The following is a 26,871-nucleotide window of genomic DNA, read 5'->3' on the forward strand; positions in this document are numbered from 1 at the left end:
GCAATGTTTTCTTGGTTTTAGCCTGTTTTGGGACAAAATGGGTATAAGTGGCTTTTAGACTCTCCACATCTATCTCAAACTCTTATAATTAGACAGTTGCATTGGATTAAGACACATTTTAACCCCAGAAACACTAACATAGCTGTTTACAGCTTCTAAACAATGTTTTCTTTGTTTTAGCCTGTTTTGGGACAAAATGGGTATAAATGGCTTTTAGACTCTCCACATCTATCTCAAACTCCTATAATTAGTTAGTTGCATTGGATAAAGACACATTTTAACCCCAGAAACACTAACATAGCTGTTTACAGCTTCTAAGCAATGTTTTCTTGGTTTTAGCCTGTTTTGGGACAAAATGGGTATAAGTGGCTTTTAAACTCTCCACATCTATCTCAAACTCTTATAACTAGTCAGTGGCATTGGATTAAGACACATTTTAACCCCAGAAACATTAACATAGCTGTTTACAGCTTCTAAGCAATGTTTTCTTGGTTTTAGCCTGTTTTGGGACAAAATGGGTATAAGTGGCTTTTAAACTCTCCACATCAATCTCAAACTCTTATAGGTAGTTAGTTGCATTTGATTAAGACACATTTTAACCCATAAACACTAACATAGCTGTTTACAGCTTCTAAGCAATGTTTTCTTGGTTTTAGCCTCTTTTGGGACAAAATGGGTATGTGGCTTTTAGACTCTCCACATCTATCTTAAAATCTTATAATTAGACAGTTGCATTGGAGTAAGACACATTTTAACCCCAGAAACACTAACATAGCTGTTTAGTGCTTCTAAGCAATGTTTTCTTTGTTTTAGCCTGTTTTGGGACAAAATGGGTATAAGTGGCTTTTAGACTCTACACATCTATCTCAAACTCTTATAATTAGACAGTTGCATTGGATAAAGACACATTTTAACCCCAGAAACACTAACATAGCTGTTTACAGCTTCTAAGCAATGTTTTCTTGGTTTTAGCCTGTTTTGGGAAAAATGGGTATAAGTGGCTTTTAAACTCTCCACATCAATCTCAAACTCTTATAATTAGTTAGTTGCATTGGATTAAGACACATTTTAACCCCAGAAACACTAACATAGCTGTTTACAGCTTCTAAACAATGTTTTCCTTGTTTTAGCCTGTTTTGGGACAAAATAGGTATAAGTGGCTTTTAAACTCTCCACATCTATCTTAAAGTCTTATAATTAGTTAGTTTCAATGGATTAAGACACATATTAACCCCAGAAACACTAACATAGCTGTTTACAGCTTCTAAGCAATGTTTTCTCGGTTTTAGTATGTTTTGGGACAAAATGGGTATAAGTGGCTTTTAAACTCTCCACATCTATCTTAAAGTCTTATAATTAGTTAGTTTCAATGGATTAAGACACATTTTAACCCCAGAAACATTAACATAGCTGTTTACAGCTTCTAAGCAATGTTTTCCTTGTTTTAGCCTGTTTTGGGACAAAATGGGTATAAGTGGCTTTTAAACTCTCCACATCTATCTCAAACTCTTATAATTAGACAGTTGCATTGGATTAAGACACATTTTAACCCCAGAAACACTAACATAGCTATTTACAGCTTCTAAGCAATGTTTTCTTGGTTTTAGCCTGTTTTGGGACAAAATGGGTATAAGTGGCTTTTAAGCTCTCCACATCAATCTCAAATTCTTATAACTAGTCAGTTGCATTGGATTAAGACACATTTTAACCCCAGAAACACTAACATAGCTGTTTACAGCTTATAAGCAATGTTTTCTTGGTTTTAGCCTGTTTTGGGACAAAATGGGTATAAGTGGCTTTTAAACTCTCCACATCTATCTCAAACTCTTATAATTAGTTAGTTGCATTGGATTAAGACACATTTTAACCCCAGAAACATTAACATAGCTGTTTACAGCTTCTAAACAATGTTTTCCTTGTTTTAGCCTGTTTTGGGACAAAATGGGTATAAGTGGCTTTTAAACTCTCCACATCTATCTCAAACTCTTATAATTAGTTAGTTGCATTGGATTAAGACACAATTTAACCCCAGAAACACTAACATAGCTGTTTACAGCTTCTAAGCAATGTTTTCTTGGCTTTAGCCTGTTTTGGGACAAAATGGGTATAAGTGGCCTTTAAACTCTCCACATCTTTCTCAAACTCTTATAACTAGTCAGTTACATTGGATTAAACACATATTAAACCCAGAAACACTAACATAGCTGTTTACAGCTTCTAAGCAATGTTTTCATTGTTTTAGCCTGTTTTGGGACAAAATGAGTATAAGTGTTTTTTAAACACTCCACATCTATCCCAAACTCTTATAACTAGTTAGTTGCATTGGATTAAGAAACATTTTAACCCCAGAAACACTAACATAGCTGTTTACAGCTTCTAAGCAATGTTTTCCTTGTTTTAGCCTATTTTGGGACAAAATGGGTATAAGTGGCTTTTAGACTCTCCACATCTATCTCAAACTCTTATAATTAGACAGTTGCAATGGATAAAGACACATTTTAACCCCAGAAACACTAACATAGCTGTTTACAGCTTCTAAGCAATGTTTTCTTGGTTTTAGCCTGTTTTGGGACAAAATGGGTATAAGTGGCTTTTAAACTCTCCACATCTATCTCAAACTCTTATAACTAGACAGTTGCATTGGATTAAGACACATTTTAACCCCAGAAACACTAACATAGCTGTTTACAGCTTCTAAACAATGTTTTCCTTGTTTTAGCCTGTTTTGGGACAAAATGGGTATAAGTGGCTTTTAGACTCTCCACATCTATCTCAAACTCTTATAATTAGACAGTTTCAATGGATAAAGACACATTTTAACCCCAGAAACACTAACATAGCTGTTTACAGCTTCTAAGCAATGTTTTCTTGGTTTTAGCCTGTTTTGGGACAAAATGGGTATAAGTGGCTTTTAAACTCTCCACATCTATCTCACACTCTTATAACTAGTCATTGGCATTAGATAAAGACACATTTTAACCCCATAAACACTAACATAGCTGTTTATAGCTTCTAAGCAATGTTTTCGTTGTTTTAGCCTGTTTTGGGACAAAATGGGTATAAGTGGCTTTTAAACTCTCCACATCTATCTCAAACTCTTATAATTAGTTAGTTGCATTGGATTAAGACACATTTTAACGCCAGAAACATTAACATAGCTGTTTACAGCTTCTAAACAATGTTTTCCTTGTTTTAGCCTGTTTTGGGACAAAATGGGTATAAGTGGCTTTTAAACTCTCCACATCTATCTCAATCTCTTATAATTAGTTAGTTGCATTGGATTAAGACACATTTTAACCCCAGAAACACTAACAAAGCTGTTTAGTGCTTATAAGCAATGTTTTCTTGGTTTTAGCCTGTTTTGGGACAAAATGGGCATAAGTGTCTTTTAAGCTCTCCACATCAATCTCAAATTCTTATAACTAGTCAGTTGCATTGGATTAAGACACATTTTAACCCCAGAAACACTAACATAGGTGTTTACAGCTTATAAGCAATGTTTTCCTTGTTTTAGCCTGTTTTGGGACAAAATGGGTATAAGTGGCTTTTAAACTCTCCACATCTATCTTAAACTCTTATAACTAGTCAGTTGCATTGGATTAAGACACATATTAACCCCAGAAACACTAACATAGCTGTTTACAGCTTTTAAGCAATGTTTTCTCGGTTTTAGTATGTTTTGGGACAAAATGGGTATAAGTGTCTTTTAAGCTCTCCACATCAATCTCAAATTCTTATAATTAGTTAGTTGCATTGGATTAAGACACATTTTAACCCCATAAACACTAACATAGCTGTTTATAGCTTCTAAGCAATGTTTTCGTTGTTTTAGCCTGTTTTGGGACAAAATGGGTATAAGTGGCTTTTAAACTCTCCACATCTATCTCAAACTCTTATAATTAGTTAGTTGCATTGGATTAAGACACATTTTAACGCCAGAAACATTAACATAGCTGTTTACAGCTTCTAAACAATGTTTTCCTTGTTTTAGCCTGTTTTGGGACAAAATGGGTATAAGTGGCTTTTAAACTCTCCACATCTATCTCAAACTCTTATAACTAGTCAGTTGCATTGGATTAAGACACATATTAACCCCAGAAACACTAACATAGCTGTTTACAGCTTTTAAGCAATGTTTTCTCGGTTTTAGTATGTTTTGGGACAAAATGGGTATAAGTGTCTTTTAAGCTCTCCACATCAATCTCAAATTCTTATAACTAGTCAGTTGCATTGGATTAAGACACATTTTAACCCCAGAAACACTAACATAGGTGTTTACAGCTTATAAGCAATGTTTTCCTTGTTTTAGCCTGTTTTGGGACAAAATGGGTATAAGTGGCTTTTAAACTCTCCACATCTATCTTAAAGTCTTATAGTTAGTTAGTTTCATTGGATTAAGACATATTTTAACCCCAGAAACACTAACATAGCTGTTTACAGCTTCTAAGCAATGTTTTCTTGGTTTTAGCCTGTTTTGGGACAAAATGGGTATAAGTGGCTTTTAGACTCTCCACATCTATCTCAAACTCTTATAATTAGACAGTTGCATTGGATTAAGACACATTTTAACCCCAGAAACACTAACATAGCTGTTTACAGCTTCTAAACAATGTTTTCCTTGTTTTAGCCTGTTTTGGGACAAAATGGGTATAAGTGGCTTTTAGACTCTCCACATCTATCTCAAACTCTTATAATTAGACAGTTGCAATGGATAAAGACACATTTTAACCCCAGAAACACTAACATAGCTGTTTACAGCTTCTAAGCAATGTTTTCTTGGTTTTAGCCTGTTTTGGGACAAAATGGGTATAAGTGGCTTTTAAACTCTCCACATCTATCTCAAACTCTTAGAACTAGTCAGTGGCATTAGATAAAGACACATTTTAACCCCATAAACACTAACATAGCTGTTTATAGCTTCTACGCAATGTTTTCGTTGTTTTAGCCTGTTTTGGGACAAAATGGGTATAAGTGGCTTTTAAACTCTCCACATCTATCTCAAACTCTTATAATTAGTTAGTTGCATTGGATTAAGACACATTTTAACCCCAGAAACATTCACATAGCTGTTTACAGCTTCTAAACAATGTTTTCCTTGTTTTAGCCTGTTTTGGGACAAAATTGGTATAAGTGGCTTTTAAACTCTCCACATCTATCTCAAACTCCTATAATTAGTTAGTTGCATTGGATAAAGACACATTTTAACCCCAGAAACACTAACATAGCTGTTTACAGCTTCTAAGCAATGTTTTTTTTGTTTTTGCCTGTTTTGGGACAAAATGGGTATAAGTGGCTTTTAAACTCTCCACATCTATCTCAAACTCTTATAATTAGATAGTTGCATTGGATTAAGACACAATTTAACCCCAGAAACACTAACATAGCTGTTTACAGCTTCTAAGCAATGTTTTCTTTGTTTTCGCCTGTTTTGGGACAAAATGGGTATAAGTGGCTTTTAAACTCTCCACATCTATCTCAAACTCCTATAATTAGTTAGTTGCATTGGATAAAGACATATTTTATACCCCAGAAACACTAACATAGCTGTTTACAGCTTCTAAGCAATGTTTTCTTTGTTTTAGCCTGTTTTGGGACAAAATGAGTATAAGTGGCTTTTAAACACTCCACATCTATCCCAAACTCCTATAATTAGTTAGTTGCATTTGATTAAGAAACATTTTAACCCCATCAACACTAACAAAGCTGTTTAGTGCTTCTAAGCAATGTTTTCTTGGTTTTAGCCTGTTTTCGGACAAAATGGGTATAAGTGGCTTTTAGACTCTCCACATCTATCTCAAACTCTTATAATTAGACAGTTGCAATGGATAAAGACACATTTTAACCCCAGAAACACTAACATAGCTGTTTACAGCTTCTAAGCAATGTTTTCTTGGTTTTAGCCTGTTTTGGGACAAAATGGGTATAAGTGGCTTTTAAACTCTCCACATCTATCTCAAACTCTTATAACTAGACAATTGCATTGGATTAAGACACATTTTAACCCCAGAAACACTAACATAGCTGTTTACAGCTTCTAAACAATGTTTTCCTTGTTTTAGCCTGTTTTGGGACAAAATGGGTATAAGTGGCTTTTAGACTCTCCACATCTATCTCAAACTCTTATAATTAGACAGTTGCAATGGATAAAGACACATTTTAACCCCAGAAACACTAACATAGCTGTTTACAGCTTCTAAGCAATGTTTTCTTGGTTTTAGCCTGTTTTGGGACAAAATGGGTATAAGTGGCTTTTAAACTCTCCACATCTATCTCAAACTCTTATAACTAGTCATTGGCATTAGATAAAGACACATTTTAACCCCATAAACACTAACATAGCTGTTTATAGCTTCTAAGCAATGTTTTCGTTGTTTTAGCCTGTTTTGGGACAAAATGGGTATAAGTGGCTTTTAAACTCTCCACATCTATCTCAAACTCTTATAATTAGTTAGTTGCATTGGATTAAGACACATTTTAACCCCAGAAACATTAACATAGCTGTTTACAGCTTCTAAACAATGTTTTCCTTGTTTTAGCCTGTTTTGGGACAAAATGGGTATAATTGGCTTTTAAACTCTCCACATCTATCTCAAACTCCTATAATTAGTTAGTTGCATTGGATTAAGACAGATTTTAACCCCAGAAACACTAACAAAGCTGTTTAGTGCTTATAAGCAATGTTTTCTTGGTTTTAGCCTGTTTTGGGACAAAATGGGCATAAGTGGCTTTTAAACTCTCCACATCTATCTCAAACTCTTATAACTAGTCAGTTGCATTGGATTAAGACACATATTAACCCCAGAAACACTAACATAGCTGTTTACAGCTTTTAAGCAATGTTTTCTCGGTTTTAGTATGTTTTGGGACAAAATGGGTATAAGTGTCTTTTAAGCTCTCCACATCAATCTCAAATTCTTATAACTAGTCAGTTGCATTGGATTAAGAAACATTTTAACCCCAGAAACACTAACATAGCTGTTTACAGCTTATAAGCAATGTTTTCCTTGTTTTAGCCTGTTTTGGGACAAAATGGGTATAAGTGGCTTTTAAACTCTCCACATCTATCTTAAAGTCTTATAGTTAGTTAGTTTCATTGGATTAAGACATATTTTAACCCCAGAAACACTAACATAGCTGTTTGCAGCTTCTAAGCAATGTTTTCTTGGTTTTAGCCTGTTTTGGGACAAAATGGGTATAAGTGGCTTTTAGACTCTCCACATCTATCTCAAACTCTTATAATTAGACAGTTGCATTGGATTAAGACACATTATAACCCCAGAAACACTAACATAGCTGTTTACAGCTTCTAAACAATGTTTTCCTTGTTTTAGCCTGTTTTGGGACAAAATGGGTATAAGTGGCTTTTAGACTCTCCACATCTATCTCAAACTCTTATAATTAGACAGTTGCAATGGATAAAGACACATTTTAACCCCAGAAACACTAACGTAGCTGTTTACAGCTTCTAAGCAATGTTTTCTTGGTTTTAGCCTGTTTTGGGACAAAATGGGTATAAGTGGCTTTTAAACTCTCCACATCTATCTCAAACTCTTATAACTAGTCAGTGGCATTAGACAAAGACACATTTTAACCCCATAAACACTAACATAGCTGTTTATAGCTTCTACGCAATGTTTTCGTTGTTTTAGCCTGTTTTGGGACAAAATGGGTATAAGTGGCTTTTAAACTCTCCACATCTATCTCAAACTCTTATAATTAGTTAGTTGCATTGGATTAAGACACATTTTAACCCCAGAAACATTAACATAGCTGTTTACAGCTTCTAAACAATGTTTTCCTTGTTTTAGCCTGTTTTGGGACAAAATGGGTATAAGTGGCTTTTAAACTCTCCACATCTATCTCAATCTCTTATAATTAGTTAGTTGCATTGGATTTAGACACATTTTAACCCCAGAAACACTAACAAAGCTGTTTAGTGCTTCTAAGCAATGTTTTCTTGGTTTTAGCCTGTTTTGGGACAAAATGGGTATAAGTGGCTTTTAAACTCTCCACATCTATCTCAAACTCTTATAACTAGTCAGTTGCATTGGATTAAGACACATATTAACCCCAGAAACACTAACATAGCTGTTTACAGCTTTTAAGCAATGTTTTCTCGGTTTTAGTATGTTTTGGGACAAAATGGGTATAAGTGTCTTTTAAGCTCTCCACATCAATCTCAAACTCTTATAACTAGTCAGTTGCATTGGATTAAGACACATTTTAACCCCAGAAACACTAACATAGCTATTTACAGCTTCTAAGCAATGTTTTCCTTGTTTTAGCCTGTTTTGGGACAAAATGGGTATAAGTGGCTTTTAAACTCTCCACATCTTTCTTAAAGTCTTATAATTAGTTAGTTTCATTGGATTAAGACACATTTTAACCCCAGAAACATTAACATAGCTGTTTACAGCTTCTAAGCAATGTTTTCTTGGTTTTAGCCTATTTTGGGACAAAATGGGTATAAGTGGCTTTTAGACTCTCCACATCTATCTCAAACTCTTATAATTAGACAGTTGCATTGGATTAAGACACATTTTAACCCCAGAAACACTAACATAGCTGTTTACAGCTTCTAAGCAATGTTTTCTTTGTTTTAGCCTGTTTTGGGACAAAATGGGTATAAGTGGCTTTCAAACTCTCCACATCTATCTCAAACTCCTATAATTAGTTAGTTGCATTGGATAAAGACACATTTTAACCCCAGAAACACTAACATAGCTGTTTACAGCTTCTAAGCAATGTTTTTTTTGTTTTAGCCTGTTTTGGGACAAAATGGGTATAAGTGGCTTTTAAACTCTCCACATCTATCTCAAACTCTTATAATTAGATAGTTGCATTGGATTAAGACACAATTTAACCCCAGAAACACTAACATAGCTGTTTACAGCTTCTAAGCAATGTTTTCTTTGTTTTCGCCTGTTTTGGGACAAAATGGGTATAAGTGGCTTTTAAACTCTCCACATCTATCTCAAACTCCTATAATTAGTTAGTTGCATTGGATAAAGACACATTTTATACCCCAGAAACACTAACATAGCTGTTTACAGCTTCTAAGCAATGTTTTCTTTGTTTTAGCCTGTTTTGGGACAAAATGAGTATAAGTGGCTTTTAAACACTCCACATCTATCCCAAACTCCTATAATTAGTTAGTTGCATTTGATTAAGAAACATTTTAACCCCATCAACACTAACAAAGCTGTTTAGTGCTTCTAAGCAATGTTTTCTTGGTTTTAGCCTGTTTTGGGACAAAATGGGTATAAGTGGCTTTTGGACTCTCCACATCTATCTCAAACTCTTATAATTAGACAGTTGCATTGGATTAAGACACATTTTAACCCCAGAAACACTAACAAAGCTGTTTAGTGCTTCTAAGCAATATTTTCTTGGTTTTAGCCTGTTTTGGGACAAAATGGGTATGAGTGGCTTTTAAACTCTCCACATCTATCTCAAACTCTTTTAATTAGTTAGTTGCATTGGATTAAGACACAATTTAACCCCAGAAACACTAACATAGCTGTTTACAGCTTCTAAGCAATGTTTTCTTGGTTTTAGCCTGTTTTGGGACAAAATGGGTATAAGTGGCTTTTAGACTCTCCACATCTATCTCAAACTCTTATAATTAGACAGTTGCATTGGATTAAGACACATTTTAACCCCAGAAACACTAACATAGCTGTTTACAGCTTCTAAACAATGTTTTCCTTGTTTTAGCCTGTTTTGGGACAAAATGGGTATAAGTGGCTTTTAGACTCTCCACATCTATCTCAAACTCTTATAATTAGACAGTTGCAATGGATAAAGACACATTTTAACCCCAGAAACACTAACATAGCTGTTTACAGCTTCTAAGCAATGTTTTCTTGGTTTTAGCCTGTTTTGGGACAAAATGGGTATAAGTGGCTTTTAGACTCTCCACATCTATCTCAAACTCTTATAATTAGACAGTTGCATTGGATTAAGACACATTTTAACCCCAGAAACACTAACATAGCTGTTTACAGCTTCTAAACAATGTTTTCCTTGTTTTAGCCTGTTTTGGGACAAAATGGGTATAAGTGGCTTTTAGACTCTCCACATCTATCTCAAACTCTTATAATTAGACAGTTGCAATGGATAAAGACACATTTTAACCCCAGAAACACTAACATAGCTGTTTACAGCTTCTAAGCAATGTTTTCTTGGTTTTAGCCTGTTTTGGGACAAAATGGGTATAAGTGGCTTTTAAACTCTCCACATCTATCTCAAACTCTTAGAACTAGTCAGTGGCATTAGATAAAGACACATTTTAACCCCATAAACACTAACATAGCTGTTTATAGCTTCTACGCAATGTTTTCGTTGTTTTAGCCTGTTTTGGGACAAAATGGGTATAAGTGGCTTTTAAACTCTCCACATCTATCTCAAACTCTTATAATTAGTTAGTTGCATTAGATTAAGACACATTTTAACCCCAGAAACATTAACATAGCTGTTTACAGCTTCTAAACAATGTTTTCCTTGTTTTAGCCTGTTTTGGGACAAAATGGGTATAAGTGGCTTTTAAACTCTCCACATCTATCTCAATCTCTTATAATTAGTTAGTTGCATTGGATTAAGACACATTTTAACCCCAGAAACACTAACAAAGCTGTTTAGTGCTTCTAAGCAATGTTTTCTTGGTTTTAGCCTGTTTTGGGACAAAATGGGTATAAGTGGCTTTTAAACTCTCCACATCTATCCCAAACTCCTATAATTAGTTAGTTGCATTTGATTAAGAAACATTTTAACCCCATCAACACTAACAAAGCTGTTTAGTGCTTCTAAGCAATGTTTTCTTGGTTTTAGCCTGTTTTGGGACAAAATGGGTATAAGTGGCTTTTAGACTCTCCACATCTATCTCAAACTCTTCTAATTAGACAGTTGCAATGGATAAAGACACATTTTAACCCCAGAAACACTAACATAGCTGTTTACAGCTTCTAAGCAATGTTTTCTTGGTTTTAGCCTGTTTTGGGACAAAATGGGTATAAGTGGCTTTTAAACTCTCCACATCTATCTCAAACTCTTATAACTAGTCATTGGCATTAGATAAAGACACATTTTAACCCCATAAACACTAACATAGCTGTTTATAGCTTCTAAGCAATGTTTTCGTTGTTTTAGCCTGTTTTGGGACAAAATGGGTATAAGTGGCTTTTAAACTCTCCACATCTATCTCAAACTCTTATAATTAGTTAGTTGCATTGGATTAAGACACATTTTAACCCCAGAAACATTAACATAGCTGTTTACAGCTTCTAAACAATGTTTTCCTTGTTTTAGCCTGTTTTGGGACAAAATGGGTATAAGTGGCTTTTAAACTCTCCACATCTATTTCAATCTCTTATAATTAGTTAGTTGCATTGGATTAAGACATATTTTAACCCCAAAAACACTAACAAAGCTGTTTAGTGCTTCTAAGCAATGTTTTCTTGGTTTTAGCCTGTTTTGGGACAAAATGGGTATAAGTGGCTTTTAAACTCTCCACATCTATCTCAAACTCTTATAACTAGTCAGTTGCATTGGATTAAGACACATATTAACCCCAGAAACACTAACATAGCTGTTTACAGCTTTTAAGCAATGTTTTCTCGGTTTTAGTATGTTTTGGGACAAAATGGGTATAAGTGTCTTTTAAGCTCTCCACATCAATCTCAAACTCTTATAGTTAGACAGTTGCATTGGATTAAGACACATTTTAACCCCAGAAACACTAACATAGCTGTTTACAGCTTCTAAACAATGTTTTCCTTGTTTTAGCCTGTTTTGGGACAAAATGGGTATAAGTGGCTTTTAGACTCTCCACATCTATCTCAAACTGTTATAATTAGACAGTTGCAATGGATAAAGACACATTTTAACCCCAGAAACACTAACATAGCTGTTTACAGCTTCTAAGCAATGTTTTCTTGGTTTTAGCCTGTTTTGGGACAAAATGGGTATAAGTGGCTTTTAAACTCTCCACATCTATCTCAAACTCTTATAACTAGTCAGTGGCATTAGATAAAGACACATTTTAACCCCATAAACACTAACATAGCTGTTTATAGCTTCTAAGCAATGTTTTCGTTGTTTTAGCCTGTTTTGGGACAAAATGGGTATAAGTGGCTTTTAAACTCTCCACATCTATCTCAAACTCTTATAATTAGTTAGTTGCATTGGATTAAGACACATTTTAACCCCAGAAACATTAACATAGCTGTTTACAGCTTCTAAACAATGTTTTCCTTGTTTTAGCCTGTTTTGGGACAAAATGGGTATAAGTGGCTTTTAAACTCTCCACATCTATCTCAATCTCTTATAATTAGTTAAATGCATTGGATTAAGACACATTTTAACCCCAGAAACACTAACAAAGCTGTTTAGTGCTTCTAAGCAATGTTTTCTTGGTTTTAGCCTGTTTTGGGACAAAATGGGTATAAGTGGCTTTTAAACTCTCCACATCTATCTCAAACTCTTATAACTAGTCAGTTGCATTGGATTAAGACACATATTAACCCCAGAAACACTAACATAGCTGTTTACAGCTTTTAAGCAATGTTTTCTCGGTTTTAGTATGTTTTGGGACAAAATGGGTATAAGTGTCTTTTAAGCTCTCCACATCAATCTCAAACTCTTATAACTAGTCAGTTGCATTGGATTAAGACACATTTTAACCCCAGAAACACTAACATAGCTATTTACAACTTCTAAGAAATGTTTTCCTTGTTTTAGCCTGTTTTGGGACAAAATGGGCATAAGTGGCTTTTAAACTCTCCACATCTTTCTTAAAGTCTTATAATTAGTTAGTTTCATTGGATTAAGACACATTTTAACCCCAGAAACACTAACATAGCTGTTTACAGCTTCTAAGCAATGTTTTCTTGGTTTTAGCCTGTTTTGGGACAAAATGGGTATAAGTGGCTTTTAGACTCTCCACATCTATCTCAAACTCTTATAATTAGACAGTTGCATTGGATTAAGACACATTTTAACCCCAGAAACACTAACATAGCTGTTTACAGCTTCTAAGCAATGTTTTCTTTGTTTTAGCCTGTTTTGGGACAAAATGGGTATAAGTGGCTTTTAAACTCTCCACATCTATCTCAAACTCCTATAATTAGTTAGTTGCATTGGATAAAGACACATTTTAACCCCAGAAACACTAACATAGCTGTTTACAGCTTCTAAGCAATGTTTTCTTTGTTTTAGCCTGTTTTGGGACAAAATGGGTATAAGTGGCTTTTAAACTCTCCACATCTATCTCAAACTCTTATAATTTGATAGTTGCATTGGATTAAGACATAATTTAACCCCAGAAACACTAACATAGCTGTTTACAGCTTCTAAGCAATGTTTTCTTTGTTTTCACCTGTTTTGGGACAAAATGGGTATAAGTGGCTTTTAAACTGTCCAAATCTATCTCAAACTCCTATAATTAGTTAGTTGCATTGGATAAAGACACATTTTATACCCCAGAAACACTAACATAGCTGTTTACAGCTTCTAAGCAATGTTTTCTTTGTTTTAGCCTGTATTGGGACAAAATGAGTATAAGTGGCTTTTAAACTCTCCACATCTATCCCAAACTCCTATAATTAGTTAGTTGCATTTGATTAAGAAACATTTTAACCCCATAAACACTAACAAAGCTGTTTAGTGCTTCTAAGCAATGTTTTCTTGGTTTTAGCCTGTTTTGGGACAAAATGGGCATAAGTGGCTTTTAGACTCTCCACATCTATCTCAAACTCTTATAATTAGACAGTTGCATTGGATTAAGACACATTTTAACCCCAGAAACACTAACAAAGCTGTTTAGTGCTTCTAAGCAATATTTTCTTGGTTTTAGCCTGTTTTGGGACAAAATGGGTATTAGTGGCTTTTAAACTCTCCACATCTATCTCAAACTCTTATAACTAGTCAGTTGCATTGGATTAAGACACATTTTAACCCCAGAAACACTAACATAGCTGTTTACAGCTTCTAAGCAATGTTTTCTTGGTTTTAGTATGTTTTGGGACAAAATGGGTATAACTGTCTTTTAAGCTCTCCACATCTATCTCAAACTCCTATAATTAGTTAGTTGCATTGGATAAAGACACATTTTAACCCCAGAAACACTAACATAGCTGTTTACAGCTTCTAAGCAAAGTTTTCTTGGTTTTAGCCTGTTTTGGGACAAAATGGGTATAAGTGGCTTTTAAACTCTCCACATCTATCTCAAACTCTTATAACTAGTCAGTGGCATTCGATAAAGACACATTTTAACCCCAGAAACACTAACATAGCTGTTTATAGCTTCTAAGCAATGTTTTCTTTGTTTTAGCCTGTTTTGGGACAAAATGGGTATAAGTGGCCTTTAAACTCTCCACATCTATCTCAAACTTTAGTTGCATTGGATAAAGACACATTTTAACCCCAGAAACATTAACATAGCTGTTTACAGCTTCTAAACAATGTTTTCCTTGTTTTAGCCTGTTTTGGGACAAAATGGGTATAAGTGGCTTTTAAACTCTCCACATCTATCTCAATCTCTTATAATTAGTTAGTTGCATTGGATTAAGACACATTTTAACCCCAGAAACACTAACAAAGCTGTTTAGTGCTTCTAAGCAATGTTTTCTTGGTTTTAGCCTGTTTTGGGACAAAATGGGTATAAGTGGCTTTTAAACTCTCCACATCTATCTCAAACTCTTATAACTAGTCAGTTGCATTGGATTAAGACACATATTAACCCCAGAAACACTAACATAGCTGTTTACAGCTTCTAAGCAATGTTTTCTTGGTTTTAGCTTGTTTTGGGACAAAATGGGTATAAGTGTCATTTAAGCTCTCCACATCAATCTCAAACTCTTATAACTAGTCAGTTGCATTGGATTAAGACACATTTTAACCCCAGAAACACTAACATAGCTGTTTACAGCTTCTAAGCAATGTTTTCCTTGTTTTAGCCTGTTTTGGGACAAAATGGGTATAAGTGGCTTTTAAACTCTCCACATCTATCTTAAAGTCTTATAATTAGTTAGTTTCATTGGATTAAGACACATTTTAACCCCAGAAACACTAACATAGCTGTTTACAGCTTCTAAGCAATGTTTTCTTGGTTTTAGCCTGTTTTGGGACAAAATGGGTATAAGTGGCTTTTAGACTCTCCACATCTATCTCAAACTCTTCTAATTAGACAGTTGCATTGGATTAAGACACATTTTACCCCAGAAACACTAACGTAGCTGTTTACAGCTTCTAAACAATGTTTTCTTTGTTTTAGCCTGTTTTGGGACAAAATGGGTATAAGTGGCTTTTAGACTCTCCACATCTATCTCAAACTCCTATAATTAGTTAGTTGCATTGGATAAAGACACATTTTAACCCCAGAAACACTAACATAGCTGTTTACAGCTTCTAAGCAATGTTTTCTTGGTTTTAGCCTGTTTTGGGACAAAATGGGTATAAGTGGCTTTTAAACTCTCCACATCTATCTCAAATTCTTATAACTAGTCAGTGGCATTGGATAAAGACACATTTTAACCCCAGAAACACTAACATAGCTGTTTATAGCATCTAAGCAATGTTTTCTTTGTTTTAGCCTGTTTCGGGACAAAATGGGTATAAGTGGCTTTTAAACTCTCCACATCTATCTCAAACTCTTATAATTAGTTAGTTGCATTGGATTAAGACACATTTTAACCCCAGAAACATTAACATAGCTGTTTACAGCTTCTAAACAATGTTTTCCTTGTTTTAGCCTGTTTTGGGACAAAATGGGTATAAGTGGCTTTTAAACTCTCCACATCTATCTCAATCTCTTATAATTAGTTAGTTGCATTGGATTAAGACACATTTTAACCCCAGAAACACTAACAAAGCTGTTTAGTGCTTCTAAGCAATGTTTTCTTGGTTTTAGCCTGTTTTGGGACAAAATGGGTATAAGTGGCTTTTAAACTCTCCACATCTATCTTAAACTCTTATAATTAGTTAGTTGCATTGGATTAAGACACATATTAACCCCAGAAACACTAACAAAGCTGTTTAGTGCTTCTAAGCAATGTTTTCTTGGTTTTAGTATGTTTTGGGACAAAATGGGTATAAGTGTCTTTTAAGCTCTCCACATCTATCTCAAACTCTTATAACTAGTCAGTTGCATTGGATTAAGACACATTTTAACCCCAGAAACACAAACATAGCTGTTTACAGCTTCTAAGCAATGTTTTCTTGGTTTTAGCCTGTTTTGGGACAAAATGGGTATAAGTGGCTTTTAAACTCTCCACATCAATCTCAAACTCTTATAACTAGTCAGTTGCATTGGATTAAGACACATTTTAACCCCAGAAACACTAACATAGCTGTTTACAGCTTCTAAGCAATGTTTTCCTTGTTTTAGCCTGTTTTGGGACAAAATGGGTATAAGTGGCATTTAAACTCTCCACATCTATCTTAAAGTCTTATAATTAGTTAGTTTCATTGGATTAAGACACATTTTAACCCCAGAAACACTAACAAAGCTGTTTAGTGCTTCTAAGCAATGTTTTCTTGGTTTTAGCCTGTTTTGGGACAAAATGGGTATAAGTGGCTTTTAAACTCTCCACATCTATCTCAAACTCCTATAATTAGTCAGTTGCATTGGATTAAGACACATATTAACCCCAGAAACACTAACATAGCTGTTTACAGCTTCTAAGCAATGTTTTCTTGGTTTTAGTATGTTTTGGGACAAAATGGGTATAAGTGGCTTTTAAGCTCTCCACATCAATCTCAAACTCTTATAATTAGTTAGTTGCATTGGATTAAGACACATTTTAACCCCATAAACATTAACATAGCTGTTTACAGCTTCTAGACAATGTTTTCCTTGTTTTAGCCTGTTTTGGGACAAAATGGGTATAAGTGGCTTTTAAACTCTCCACATCTATCTCAATCTCTTATAATTAGTTAGTTGCATTGGATAAAGACACATTTTATACCCCAGAAACACTAACATAGCTGTTTACAGCTTCTAAGCAATGTTTTCTTTGTTTTAGCCTGTTTTGGGACAAAATGAGTATAAGTGGCTTTTAAACACTCCACATCTATCCCAAACTCCTATAATTAGTTAGTTGCATTTGATTAAGAAACATTTTAACCCCATCAACACTAACAAAGCTGTTTAGTGCTTCTAAGCAATGTTTTCTTGGTTTTAGCCTGTTTTGGGACAAAATGGGTATAAGTGGCTTTTGGACTCTCCACATCTATCTCAAACTCTTATAATTAGACAGTTGCATTGGATTAAGACACATTTTAACCCCAGAAACACTAACAAAGCTGTTTAGTGCTTCTAAGCAATATTTTCTTGGTTTTAGCCTGTTTTGGGACAAAATGGGTATGAGTGGCTTTTAAACTCTCCACATCTATCTCAAACTCTTTTAATTAGTTAGTTGCATTGGATTAAGACACAATTTAACCCCAGAAACACTAACATAGCTGTTTACAGCTTCTAAGCAATGTTTTCTTGGTTTTAGCCTGTTTTGGGACAAAATGGGTATAAGTGGCTTTTAGACTCTCCACATCTATCTCAAACTCTTATAATTAGACAGTTGCATTGGATTAAGACACATTTTAACCCCAGAAACACTAACATAGCTGTTTACAGCTTCTAAACAATGTTTTCCTTGTTTTAGCCTGTTTTGGGACAAAATGGGTATAAGTGGCTTTTAGACTCTCCACATCTATCTCAAACTCTTATAATTAGACAGTTGCAATGGATAAAGACACATTTTAACCCCAGAAACACTAACATAGTTGTTTACAGCTTCTAAGCAATGTTTTCTTGGTTTTAGCCTGTTTTGGGACAAAATGGGTATAAGTGGCTTTTAAACTCTCCACATCTATCTCAAACTCTTATAACTAGTCAGTGGCATTAGATAAAGACACATTTTAACCCCATAAACACTAACATAGCTGTTTATAGCTTCTAAGCAATGTTTTCGTTGTTTTAGCCTGTTTTGGGACAAAATGGGTATAAGTGGCTTTTAAACTCTCCACATCTATCTCAAACTCTTATAATTAGTTAGTTGCATTAGATTAAGACACATTTTAACCCCAGAAACATTAACATAGCTGTTTACAGCTTCTAAACAATGTTTTCCTTGTTTTAGCCTGTTTTGGGACAAAATGGGTATAAGTGGCTTTTAAACTCTCCACATCTATCTCAATCTCTTATAATTAGTTAGTTGCATTGGATTAAGACACATTTTAACCCCAGAAACACTAACAAAGCTGTTTAGTGCTTCTAAGCAATGTTTTCTTGGTTTTAGCCTGTTTTGGGACAAAATGGGTATAAGTGGCTTTTAAACTCTCCACATCTATCCCAAACTCCTATAATTAGTTAGTTGCATTTGATTAAGAAACATTTTAACCCCATCAACACTAACAAAGCTGTTTAGTGCTTCTAAGCAATGTTTTCTTGGTTTTAGCCTGTTTTGGGACAAAATGGGTATAAGTGGCTTTTAGACTCTCCACATCTATCTCAAACTCTTCTAATTAGACAGTTGCAATGGATAAAGACACATTTTAACCCCAGAAACACTAACATAGCTGTTTACAGCTTCTAAGCAATGTTTTCTTGGTTTTAGCCTGTTTTGGGACAAAATGGGTATAAGTGGCTTTTAAACTCTCCACATCTATCTCAAACTCTTATAACTAGTTAGTGGCATTAGATAAAGACACATTTTAACCCCATAAACACTAACATAGCTGTTTATAGCTTCTAAGCAATGTTTTCGTTGTTTTAGCCTGTTTTGGGACAAAATGGGTATAAGTGGCTTTTAAACTCTCCACATCTATCTCAAACTCTTATAATTAGTTAGTTGCATTGGATTAAGACACATTTTAACCCCAGAAACATTAACATAGCTGTTTACAGCTTCTAAACAATGTTTTCCTTGTTTTAGCCTGTTTTGGGACAAAATGGGTATAAGTGGCTTTTAAACTCTCCACATCTATTTCAATCTCTTATAATTAGTTAGTTGCATTGGATTAAGACATATTTTAACCCCAAAAACACTAACAAAGCTGTTTAGTGCTTCTAAGCAATGTTTTCTTGGTTTTAGCCTGTTTTGGGACAAAATGGGTATAAGTGGCTTTTAAACTCTCCACATCTATCTCAAACTCTTATAACTAGTCAGTTGCATTGGATTAAGACACATATTAACCCCAGAAACACTAACATAGCTGTTTACAGCTTTTAAGCAATGTTTTCTCGGTTTTAGTATGTTTTGGGACAAAATGGGTATAAGTGTCTTTTAAGCTCTCCACATCAATCTCAAACTCTTATAGTTAGACAGTTGCATTGGATTAAGACACATTTTAACCCCAGAAACACTAACATAGCTGTTTACAGCTTCTAAACAATGTTTTCCTTGTTTTAGCCTGTTTTGGGACAAAATGGGTATAAGTGGCTTTTAGACTCTCCACATCTATCTCAAACTGTTATAATTAGACAGTTGCAATGGATAAAGACACATTTTAACCCCAGAAACACTAACATAGCTGTTTACAGCTTCTAAGCAATGTTTTCTTGGTTTTAGCCTGTTTTGGGACAAAATGGGTATAAGTGGCTTTTAAACTCTCCACATCTATCTCAAACTCTTATAACTAGTCAGTGGCATTAGATAAAGACACATGTTAACCCCATAAACACTAACATAGCTGTTTATAGCTTCTAAGCAATGTTTTCGTTGTTTTAGCCTGTTTTGGGACAAAATGGGTATAAGTGGCTTTTAAACTCTCCACATCTATCTCAAACTCTTATAATTAGTTAGTTGCATTGGATTAAGACACATTTTAACCCCAGAAACATTAACATAGCTGTTTACAGCTTCTAAACAATGTTTTCCTTGTTTTAGCCTGTTTTGGGACAAAATGGGTATAAGTGGCTTTTAAACTCTCCACATCTATCTCAATCTCTTATAATTAGTTAAATGCATTGGATTAAGACACATTTTAACCCCAGAAACACTAACAAAGCTGTTTAGTGCTTCTAAGCAATGTTTTCTTGGTTTTAGCCTGTTTTGGGACAAAATGGGTATAAGTGGCTTTTAAACTCTCCACATCTATCTCAAACTCTTATAACTAGTCAGTTGCATTGGATTAAGACACATATTAACCCCAGAAACACTAACATAGCTGTTTACAGCTTTTAAGCAATGTTTTCTCGGTTTTAGTATGTTTTGGGACAAAATGGGTATAAGTGTCTTTTAAGCTCTCCACATCAATCTCAAACTCTTATAACTAGTCAGTTGCATTGGATTAAGACACATTTTAACCCCAGAAACACTAACATAGCTATTTACAGCTTCTAAGAAATGTTTTCCTTGTTTTAGCCTGTTTTGGGACAAAATGGGTATAAGTGGCTTTTAAACTCTCCACATCTTTCTTAAAGTCTTATAATTAGTTAGTTTCATTGGATTAAGACACATTTTAACCCCAGAAACACTAACATAGCTGTTTACAGCTTCTAAGCAATGTTTTCTTGGTTTTAGCCTGTTTTGGGACAAAATGGGTATAAGTGGCTTTTAGACTCTCCACATCTATCTCAAACTCTTATAATTAGACAGTTGCATTGGATTAAGACACATTTTAACCCCAGAAACACTAACATAGCTGTTTACAGCTTCTAAGCAATGTTTTCTTTGTTTTAGCCTGTTTTGGGACAAAATGGGTATAAGTGGCTTTTAAACTCTCCACATCTATCTCAAACTCCTATAATTAGTTAGTTGCATTGGATAAAGACACATTTTAACCCCAGAAACACTAACATAGCTGTTTACAGCTTCTAAGCAATGTTTTCTTTGTTTTAGCCTGTTTTGGGACAAAATGGGTATAAGTGGCTTTTAAACTCTCCACATCTATCTCAAACTCTTATAATTCGATAGTTGCATTGGATTAAGACATAATTTAACCCCAGAAACACTAACATAGCTGTTTACAGCTTCTAAGCAATGTTTTCTTTGTTTTCACCTGTTTTGGGACAAAATGGGTATAAGTGGCTTTTAAACTGTCCAAATCTATCTCAAACTCCTATAATTAGTTAGTTGCATTGGATAAAGACACATTTTATACCCCAGAAACACTAACATAGCTGTTTACAGCTTCTAAGCAATGTTTTCTTTGTTTTAGCCTGTATTGGGACAAAATGAGTATAAGTGGCTTTTAAACTCTCCACATCTATCCCAAACTCCTATAATTAGTTAGTTGCATTTGATTAAGAAACATTTTAACCCCATAAACACTAACAAAGCTGTTTAGTGCTTCTAAGCAATGTTTTCTTGGTTTTAGCCTGTTTTGGGACAAAATGGGCATAAGTGGCTTTTAGACTCTCCACATCTATCTCAAACTCTTATAATTAGACAGTTGCATTGGATTAAGACACATTTTAACCCCAGAAACACTAACAAAGCTGTTTAGTGCTTCTAAGCAATATTTTCTTGGTTTTAGCCTGTTTTGGGACAAAATGGGTATTAGTGGCTTTTAAACTCTCCACATCTATCTCAAACTCTTATAACTAGTCAGTTGCATTGGATTAAGACACATTTTAACCCCAGAAACACTAACATAGCTGTTTACAGCTTCTAAGCAATGTTTTCTTGGTTTTAGTATGTTTTGGGACAAAATGGGTATAAGTGTCTTTTAAGCTCTCCACATCTATCTCAAACTCCTATAATTAGTTAGTTGCATTGGATAAAGACACATTTTAACCCCAGAAACACTAACATAGCTGTTTACAGCTTCTAAGCAAAGTTTTCTTGGTTTTAGCCTGTTTTGGGACAAAATGGGTATAAGTGGCTTTTAAACTCTCCACATCTATCTCAAACTCTTATAACTAGTCAGTGGCATTCGATAAAGACACATTTTAACCCCAGAAACACTAACATAGCTGTTTACAGCTTTTAAGCAATGTTTTCTCGGTTTTAGTATGTTTTGGGACAAAATGGGTATAAGTGTCTTTTAAGCTCTCCACATCAATCTCAAACTCTTATAACTAGTCAGTTGCATTGGATTAAGACACATTTTAACCCCAGAAACACTAACATAGCTATTTACAACTTCTAAGAAATGTTTTCCTTGTTTTAGCCTGTTTTGGGACAAAATGGGTATAAGTGGCTTTTAAACTCTCCACATCTTTCTTAAAGTCTTATAATTAGTTAGTTTCATTGGATTAAGACACATTTTAACCCCAGAAACACTAACATAGCTGTTTACAGCTTCTAAGCAATGTTTTCTTGGTTTTAGCCTGTTTTGGGACAAAATGGGTATAAGTGGCTTTTAGACTCTCCACATCTATCTCAAACTCTTATAATTAGACAGTTGCATTGGATTAAGACACATTTTAACCCCAGAAACACTAACATAGCTGTTTACAGCTTCTAAGCAATGTTTTCTTTGTTTTAGCCTGTTTTGGGACAAAATGGGTATAAGTGGCTTTTAAACTCTCCACATCTATCTCAAACTCCTATAATTAGTTAGTTGCATTGGATAAAGACACATTTTAACCCCAGAAACACTAACATAGCTGTTTACAGCTTCTAAGCAATGTTTTCTTTGTTTTAGCCTGTTTTGGGACAAAATGGGTATAAGTGGCTTTTAAACTCTCCACATCTATCTCAAACTCTTATAATTTGATAGTTGCATTGGATTAAGACATAATTTAACCCCAGAAACACTAACATAGCTGTTTACAGCTTCTAAGCAATGCTTTCTTTGTTTTCACCTGTTTTGGGACAAAATGGGTATAAGTGGCTTTTAAACTGTCCAAATCTATCTCAAACTCCTATAATTAGTTAGTTGCATTGGATAAAGACACATTTTATACCCCAGAAACACTAACATAGCTGTTTACAGCTTCTAAGCAATGTTTTCTTTGTTTTAGCCTGTATTGGGACAAAATGAGTATAAGTGGCTTTTAAACTCTCCACATCTATCCCAAACTCCTATAATTAGTTAGTTGCATTTGATTAAGAAACATTTTAACCCCATAAACACTAACAAAGCTGTTTAGTGCTTCTAAGCAATGTTTTCTTGGTTTTAGCCTGTTTTGGGACAAAATGGGCATAAGTGGCTTTTAGACTCTCCACATCTATCTCAAACTCTTATAATTAGACAGTTGCATTGGATTAAGACACATTTTAACCCCAGAAACACTAACAAAGCTGTTTAGTGCTTCTAAGCAATATTTTCTTGGTTTTAGCCTGTTTTGGGACAAAATGGGTATTAGTGGCTTTTAAACTCTCCACATCTATCTCAAACTCTTATAACTAGTCAGTTGCATTGGATTAAGACACATTTTAACCCCAGAAACACTAACATAGCTGTTTACAGCTTCTAAGCAATGTTTTCTTGGTTTTAGTATGTTTTGGGACAAAATGGGTATAAGTGTCTTTTAAGCTCTCCACATCTATCTCAAACTCCTATAATTAGTTAGTTGCATTGGATAAAGACACATTTTAACCCCAGAAACACTAACATAGCTGTTTACAGCTTCTAAGCAAAGTTTTCTTGGTTTTAGCCTGTTTTGGGACAAAATGGGTATAAGTGGCTTTTAAACTCTCCACATCTATCTCAAACTCTTATAACTAGTCAGTGGCATTCGATAAAGACACATTTTAACCCCAGAAACACTAACATAGCTGTTTATAGCTTCTAAGCAATGTTTTCTTTGTTTTAGCCTGTTTTGGGACAAAATGGGTATAAGTGGCCTTTAAACTCTCCACATCTATCTCAAACTTTAGTTGCATTGGATAAAGACACATTTTAACCCCAGAAACATTAACATAGCTGTTTACAGCTTCTAAACAATGTTTTCCTTGTTTTAGCCTGTTTTGGGACAAAATGGGTATAAGTGGCTTTTAAACTCTCCACATCTATCTCAATCTCTTATAATTAGTTAGTTGCATTGGATTAAGACACATTTTAACCCCAGAAACACTAACAAAGCTGTTTAGTGCTTCTAAGCAATGTTTTCTTGGTTTTAGCCTGTTTTGGGACAAAATGGGTATAAGTGGCTTTTAAACTCTCCACATCTATCTCAAACTCTTATAACTAGTCAGTTGCATTGGATTAAGACACATATTAACCCCAGAAACAGTAACATAGCTGTTTACAGCTTCTAAGCAATGTTTTCTTGGTTTTAGTATGTTTTGGGACAAAATGGGTATAAGTGTCTTTTAAGCTCTCCACATCAATCTCAAACTCTTATAACTAGTCAGTTGCATTGGATTAAGACACATTTTAACCCCAGAAACACTAACATAGCTGTTTACAGCTTCTAAGCAATGTTTTCCTTGTTTTAGCCTGTTTTGGGACAAAATGGGTATAAGTGGCTTTTAAACTCTCCACATCTATCTTAAAGTCTTATAATTAGTTAGTTTCATTGGATTAAGACACATTTTAACCCCAGAAACACTAACATAGCTGTTTACAGCTTCTAAGCAATGTTTTCTTGGTTTTAGCCTGTTTTGGGACAAAATGGGTATAAGTGGCTTTTAGACTCTCCACATCTATCTCAAACTCTTATAATTAGACAGTTGCATTGGATTAAGACACATTTTACCCCAGAAACACTAACGTAGCTGTTTACAGCTTCTAAACAATGTTTACTTTGTTTTAGCCTGTTTTGGGACAAAATGGGTATAAGTGGCTTTTAGACTCTCCACATCTATCTCAAACTCCTATAATTAGTTAGTTGCATTGGATAAAGACACATTTTAACCCCAGAAACACTAACATAGCTGTTTACAGCTTCTAAGCAATTTTTCTTGGTTTTAGCCTGTTTTGGGACAAAATGGGTATAAGTGGCTTTTAAACTCTCCACATCTATCTCAAATTCTTATAACTAGTCAGTGGCATTGGATAAAGACACATTTTAACCCCAGAAACACTAACATAGCTGTTTATAGCATCTAAGCAATGTTTTCTTTGTTTTAGCCTGTTTTGGGACAAAATGGGTATAAGTGGCTTTTAAACTCTCCACATCTATCTCAAACTCTTATAATTAGTTAGTTGCATTGGATTAAGACACATTTTAACCCCAGAAACATTAACATAGCTGTTTACAGCTTCTAAACAATGTTTTCCTTGTTTTAGCCTGTTTTGGGACAAAATGGGTATAAGTGGCTTTTAAACTCTCCACATCTATCTCAATCTCTTATAATTAGTTAGTTGCATTGGATTAAGACACATTTTAACCCCAGAAACACTAACAAAGCTGTTTAGTGCTTCTAAGCAATGTTTTCTTGGTTTTAGCCTGTTTTGGGACAAAATGGGTATAAGTGGCTTTTAAACTCTCCACATCTATCTTAAACTCTTATAATTAGTTAGTTGCATTGGATTAAGACACATATTAACCCCAGAAACACTAACAAAGCTGTTTAGTGCTTCTAAGCAATGTTTTCTTGGTTTTAGTATGTTTTGGGACAAAATGGGTATAAGTGTCTTTTAAGCTCTCCACATCTATCTCAAACTCTTATAACTAGTCAGTTGCATTCGATTAAGACACATTTTAACCCCAGAAACACAAACATAGCTGTTTACAGCTTCTAAGCAATGTTTTCTTGGTTTTAGCCTGTTTTGGGACAAAATGGGTATAAGTGGCTTTTAAACTCTCCACATCAATCTCAAACTCTTATAACTAGTCAGTTGCATTGGATTAAGACACATTTTAACCCCAGAAACACTAACATAGCTGTTTACAGCTTCTAAGCAATGTTTTCCTTGTTTTAGCCTGTTTTGGGACAAAATGGGTATAAGTGGCATTTAAACTCTCCACATCTATCTTAAAGTCTTATAATTAGTTAGTTTCATTGGATTAAGACACATTTTAACCCCAGAAACACTAACAAAGCTGTTTAGTGCTTCTAAGCAATGTTTTCTTGGTTTTATCCTGTTTTGGGACAAAATGGGTATAAGTGGCTTTTAAACTCTCCACATCTATCTCAAACTCCTATAATTAGTCAGTTGCATTGGATTAAGACACATATTAACCCCAGAAACACTAACATAGCTGTTTACAGCTTCTAAGCAATGTTTTCTTGGTTTTAGTATGTTTTGGGACAAAATGGGTATAAGTGGCTTTTAAGCTCTCCACATCAATCTCAAACTCTTATAATTAGTTAGTTGCATTGGATTAAGACACATTTTAACCCCAGAAACATTAACATAGCTGTTTACAGCTTCTAGACAATGTTTTCCTTGTTTTAGCCTGTTTTGGGACAAAATGGGTATAAGTGGCTTTTAAACTCTCCACATCTATCTCAATCTCTTATAATTAGTTAGTTGCATTGGATTAAGACACATTTTAACCCCAGAAACACTAACAAAGCTGTTTAGTGCTTCTAAGCAATGTTTTCTTGGTTTTAGCCTGTTTTGGGACAAAATGGGTATAATTGGCTTTTAAACTCTCCACATCTATCTCAAACTCTTATAACTAGTCAGTTGCATTGGATTAAGACACATATTAACCCCAGAAACACTAACATAGCTGTTTACAGCTTCTAAGCAATGTTTTTTTGGTTTTAGTATGTTTTGGGACAAAATGGGTATAAGTGTCTTTTAAACTCTCCACATCTATCTTAAAGTCTTATAATTAGTTAGTTTCATTGGATTAAGACACATTTTAACCCCAGAAACACTAACATAGCTGTTTACAGCTTCTAAGCAATGTTTTCTTGGTTTTAGCCTGTTTTGGGACAAAATGGGTATAAGTGGCTTTTAGACTCTCCACATCTATCTCAAACTCTTATAATTAGACAGTTGCATTGGATTAAGACACATTTTAACCCCAGAAACACTAACATAGCTGTTTACAGCTTCTAAACAATGTTTTCTTTGTTTTAGCCT

Source organism: Camelina sativa, chromosome 2, assembly GCF_030686135.1.
Source record: "Camelina sativa cultivar CO46 ecotype springtype chromosome 2, ASM3068613v1".
Classification (NCBI taxonomy): domain Eukaryota; kingdom Viridiplantae; phylum Streptophyta; class Magnoliopsida; order Brassicales; family Brassicaceae; genus Camelina; species Camelina sativa.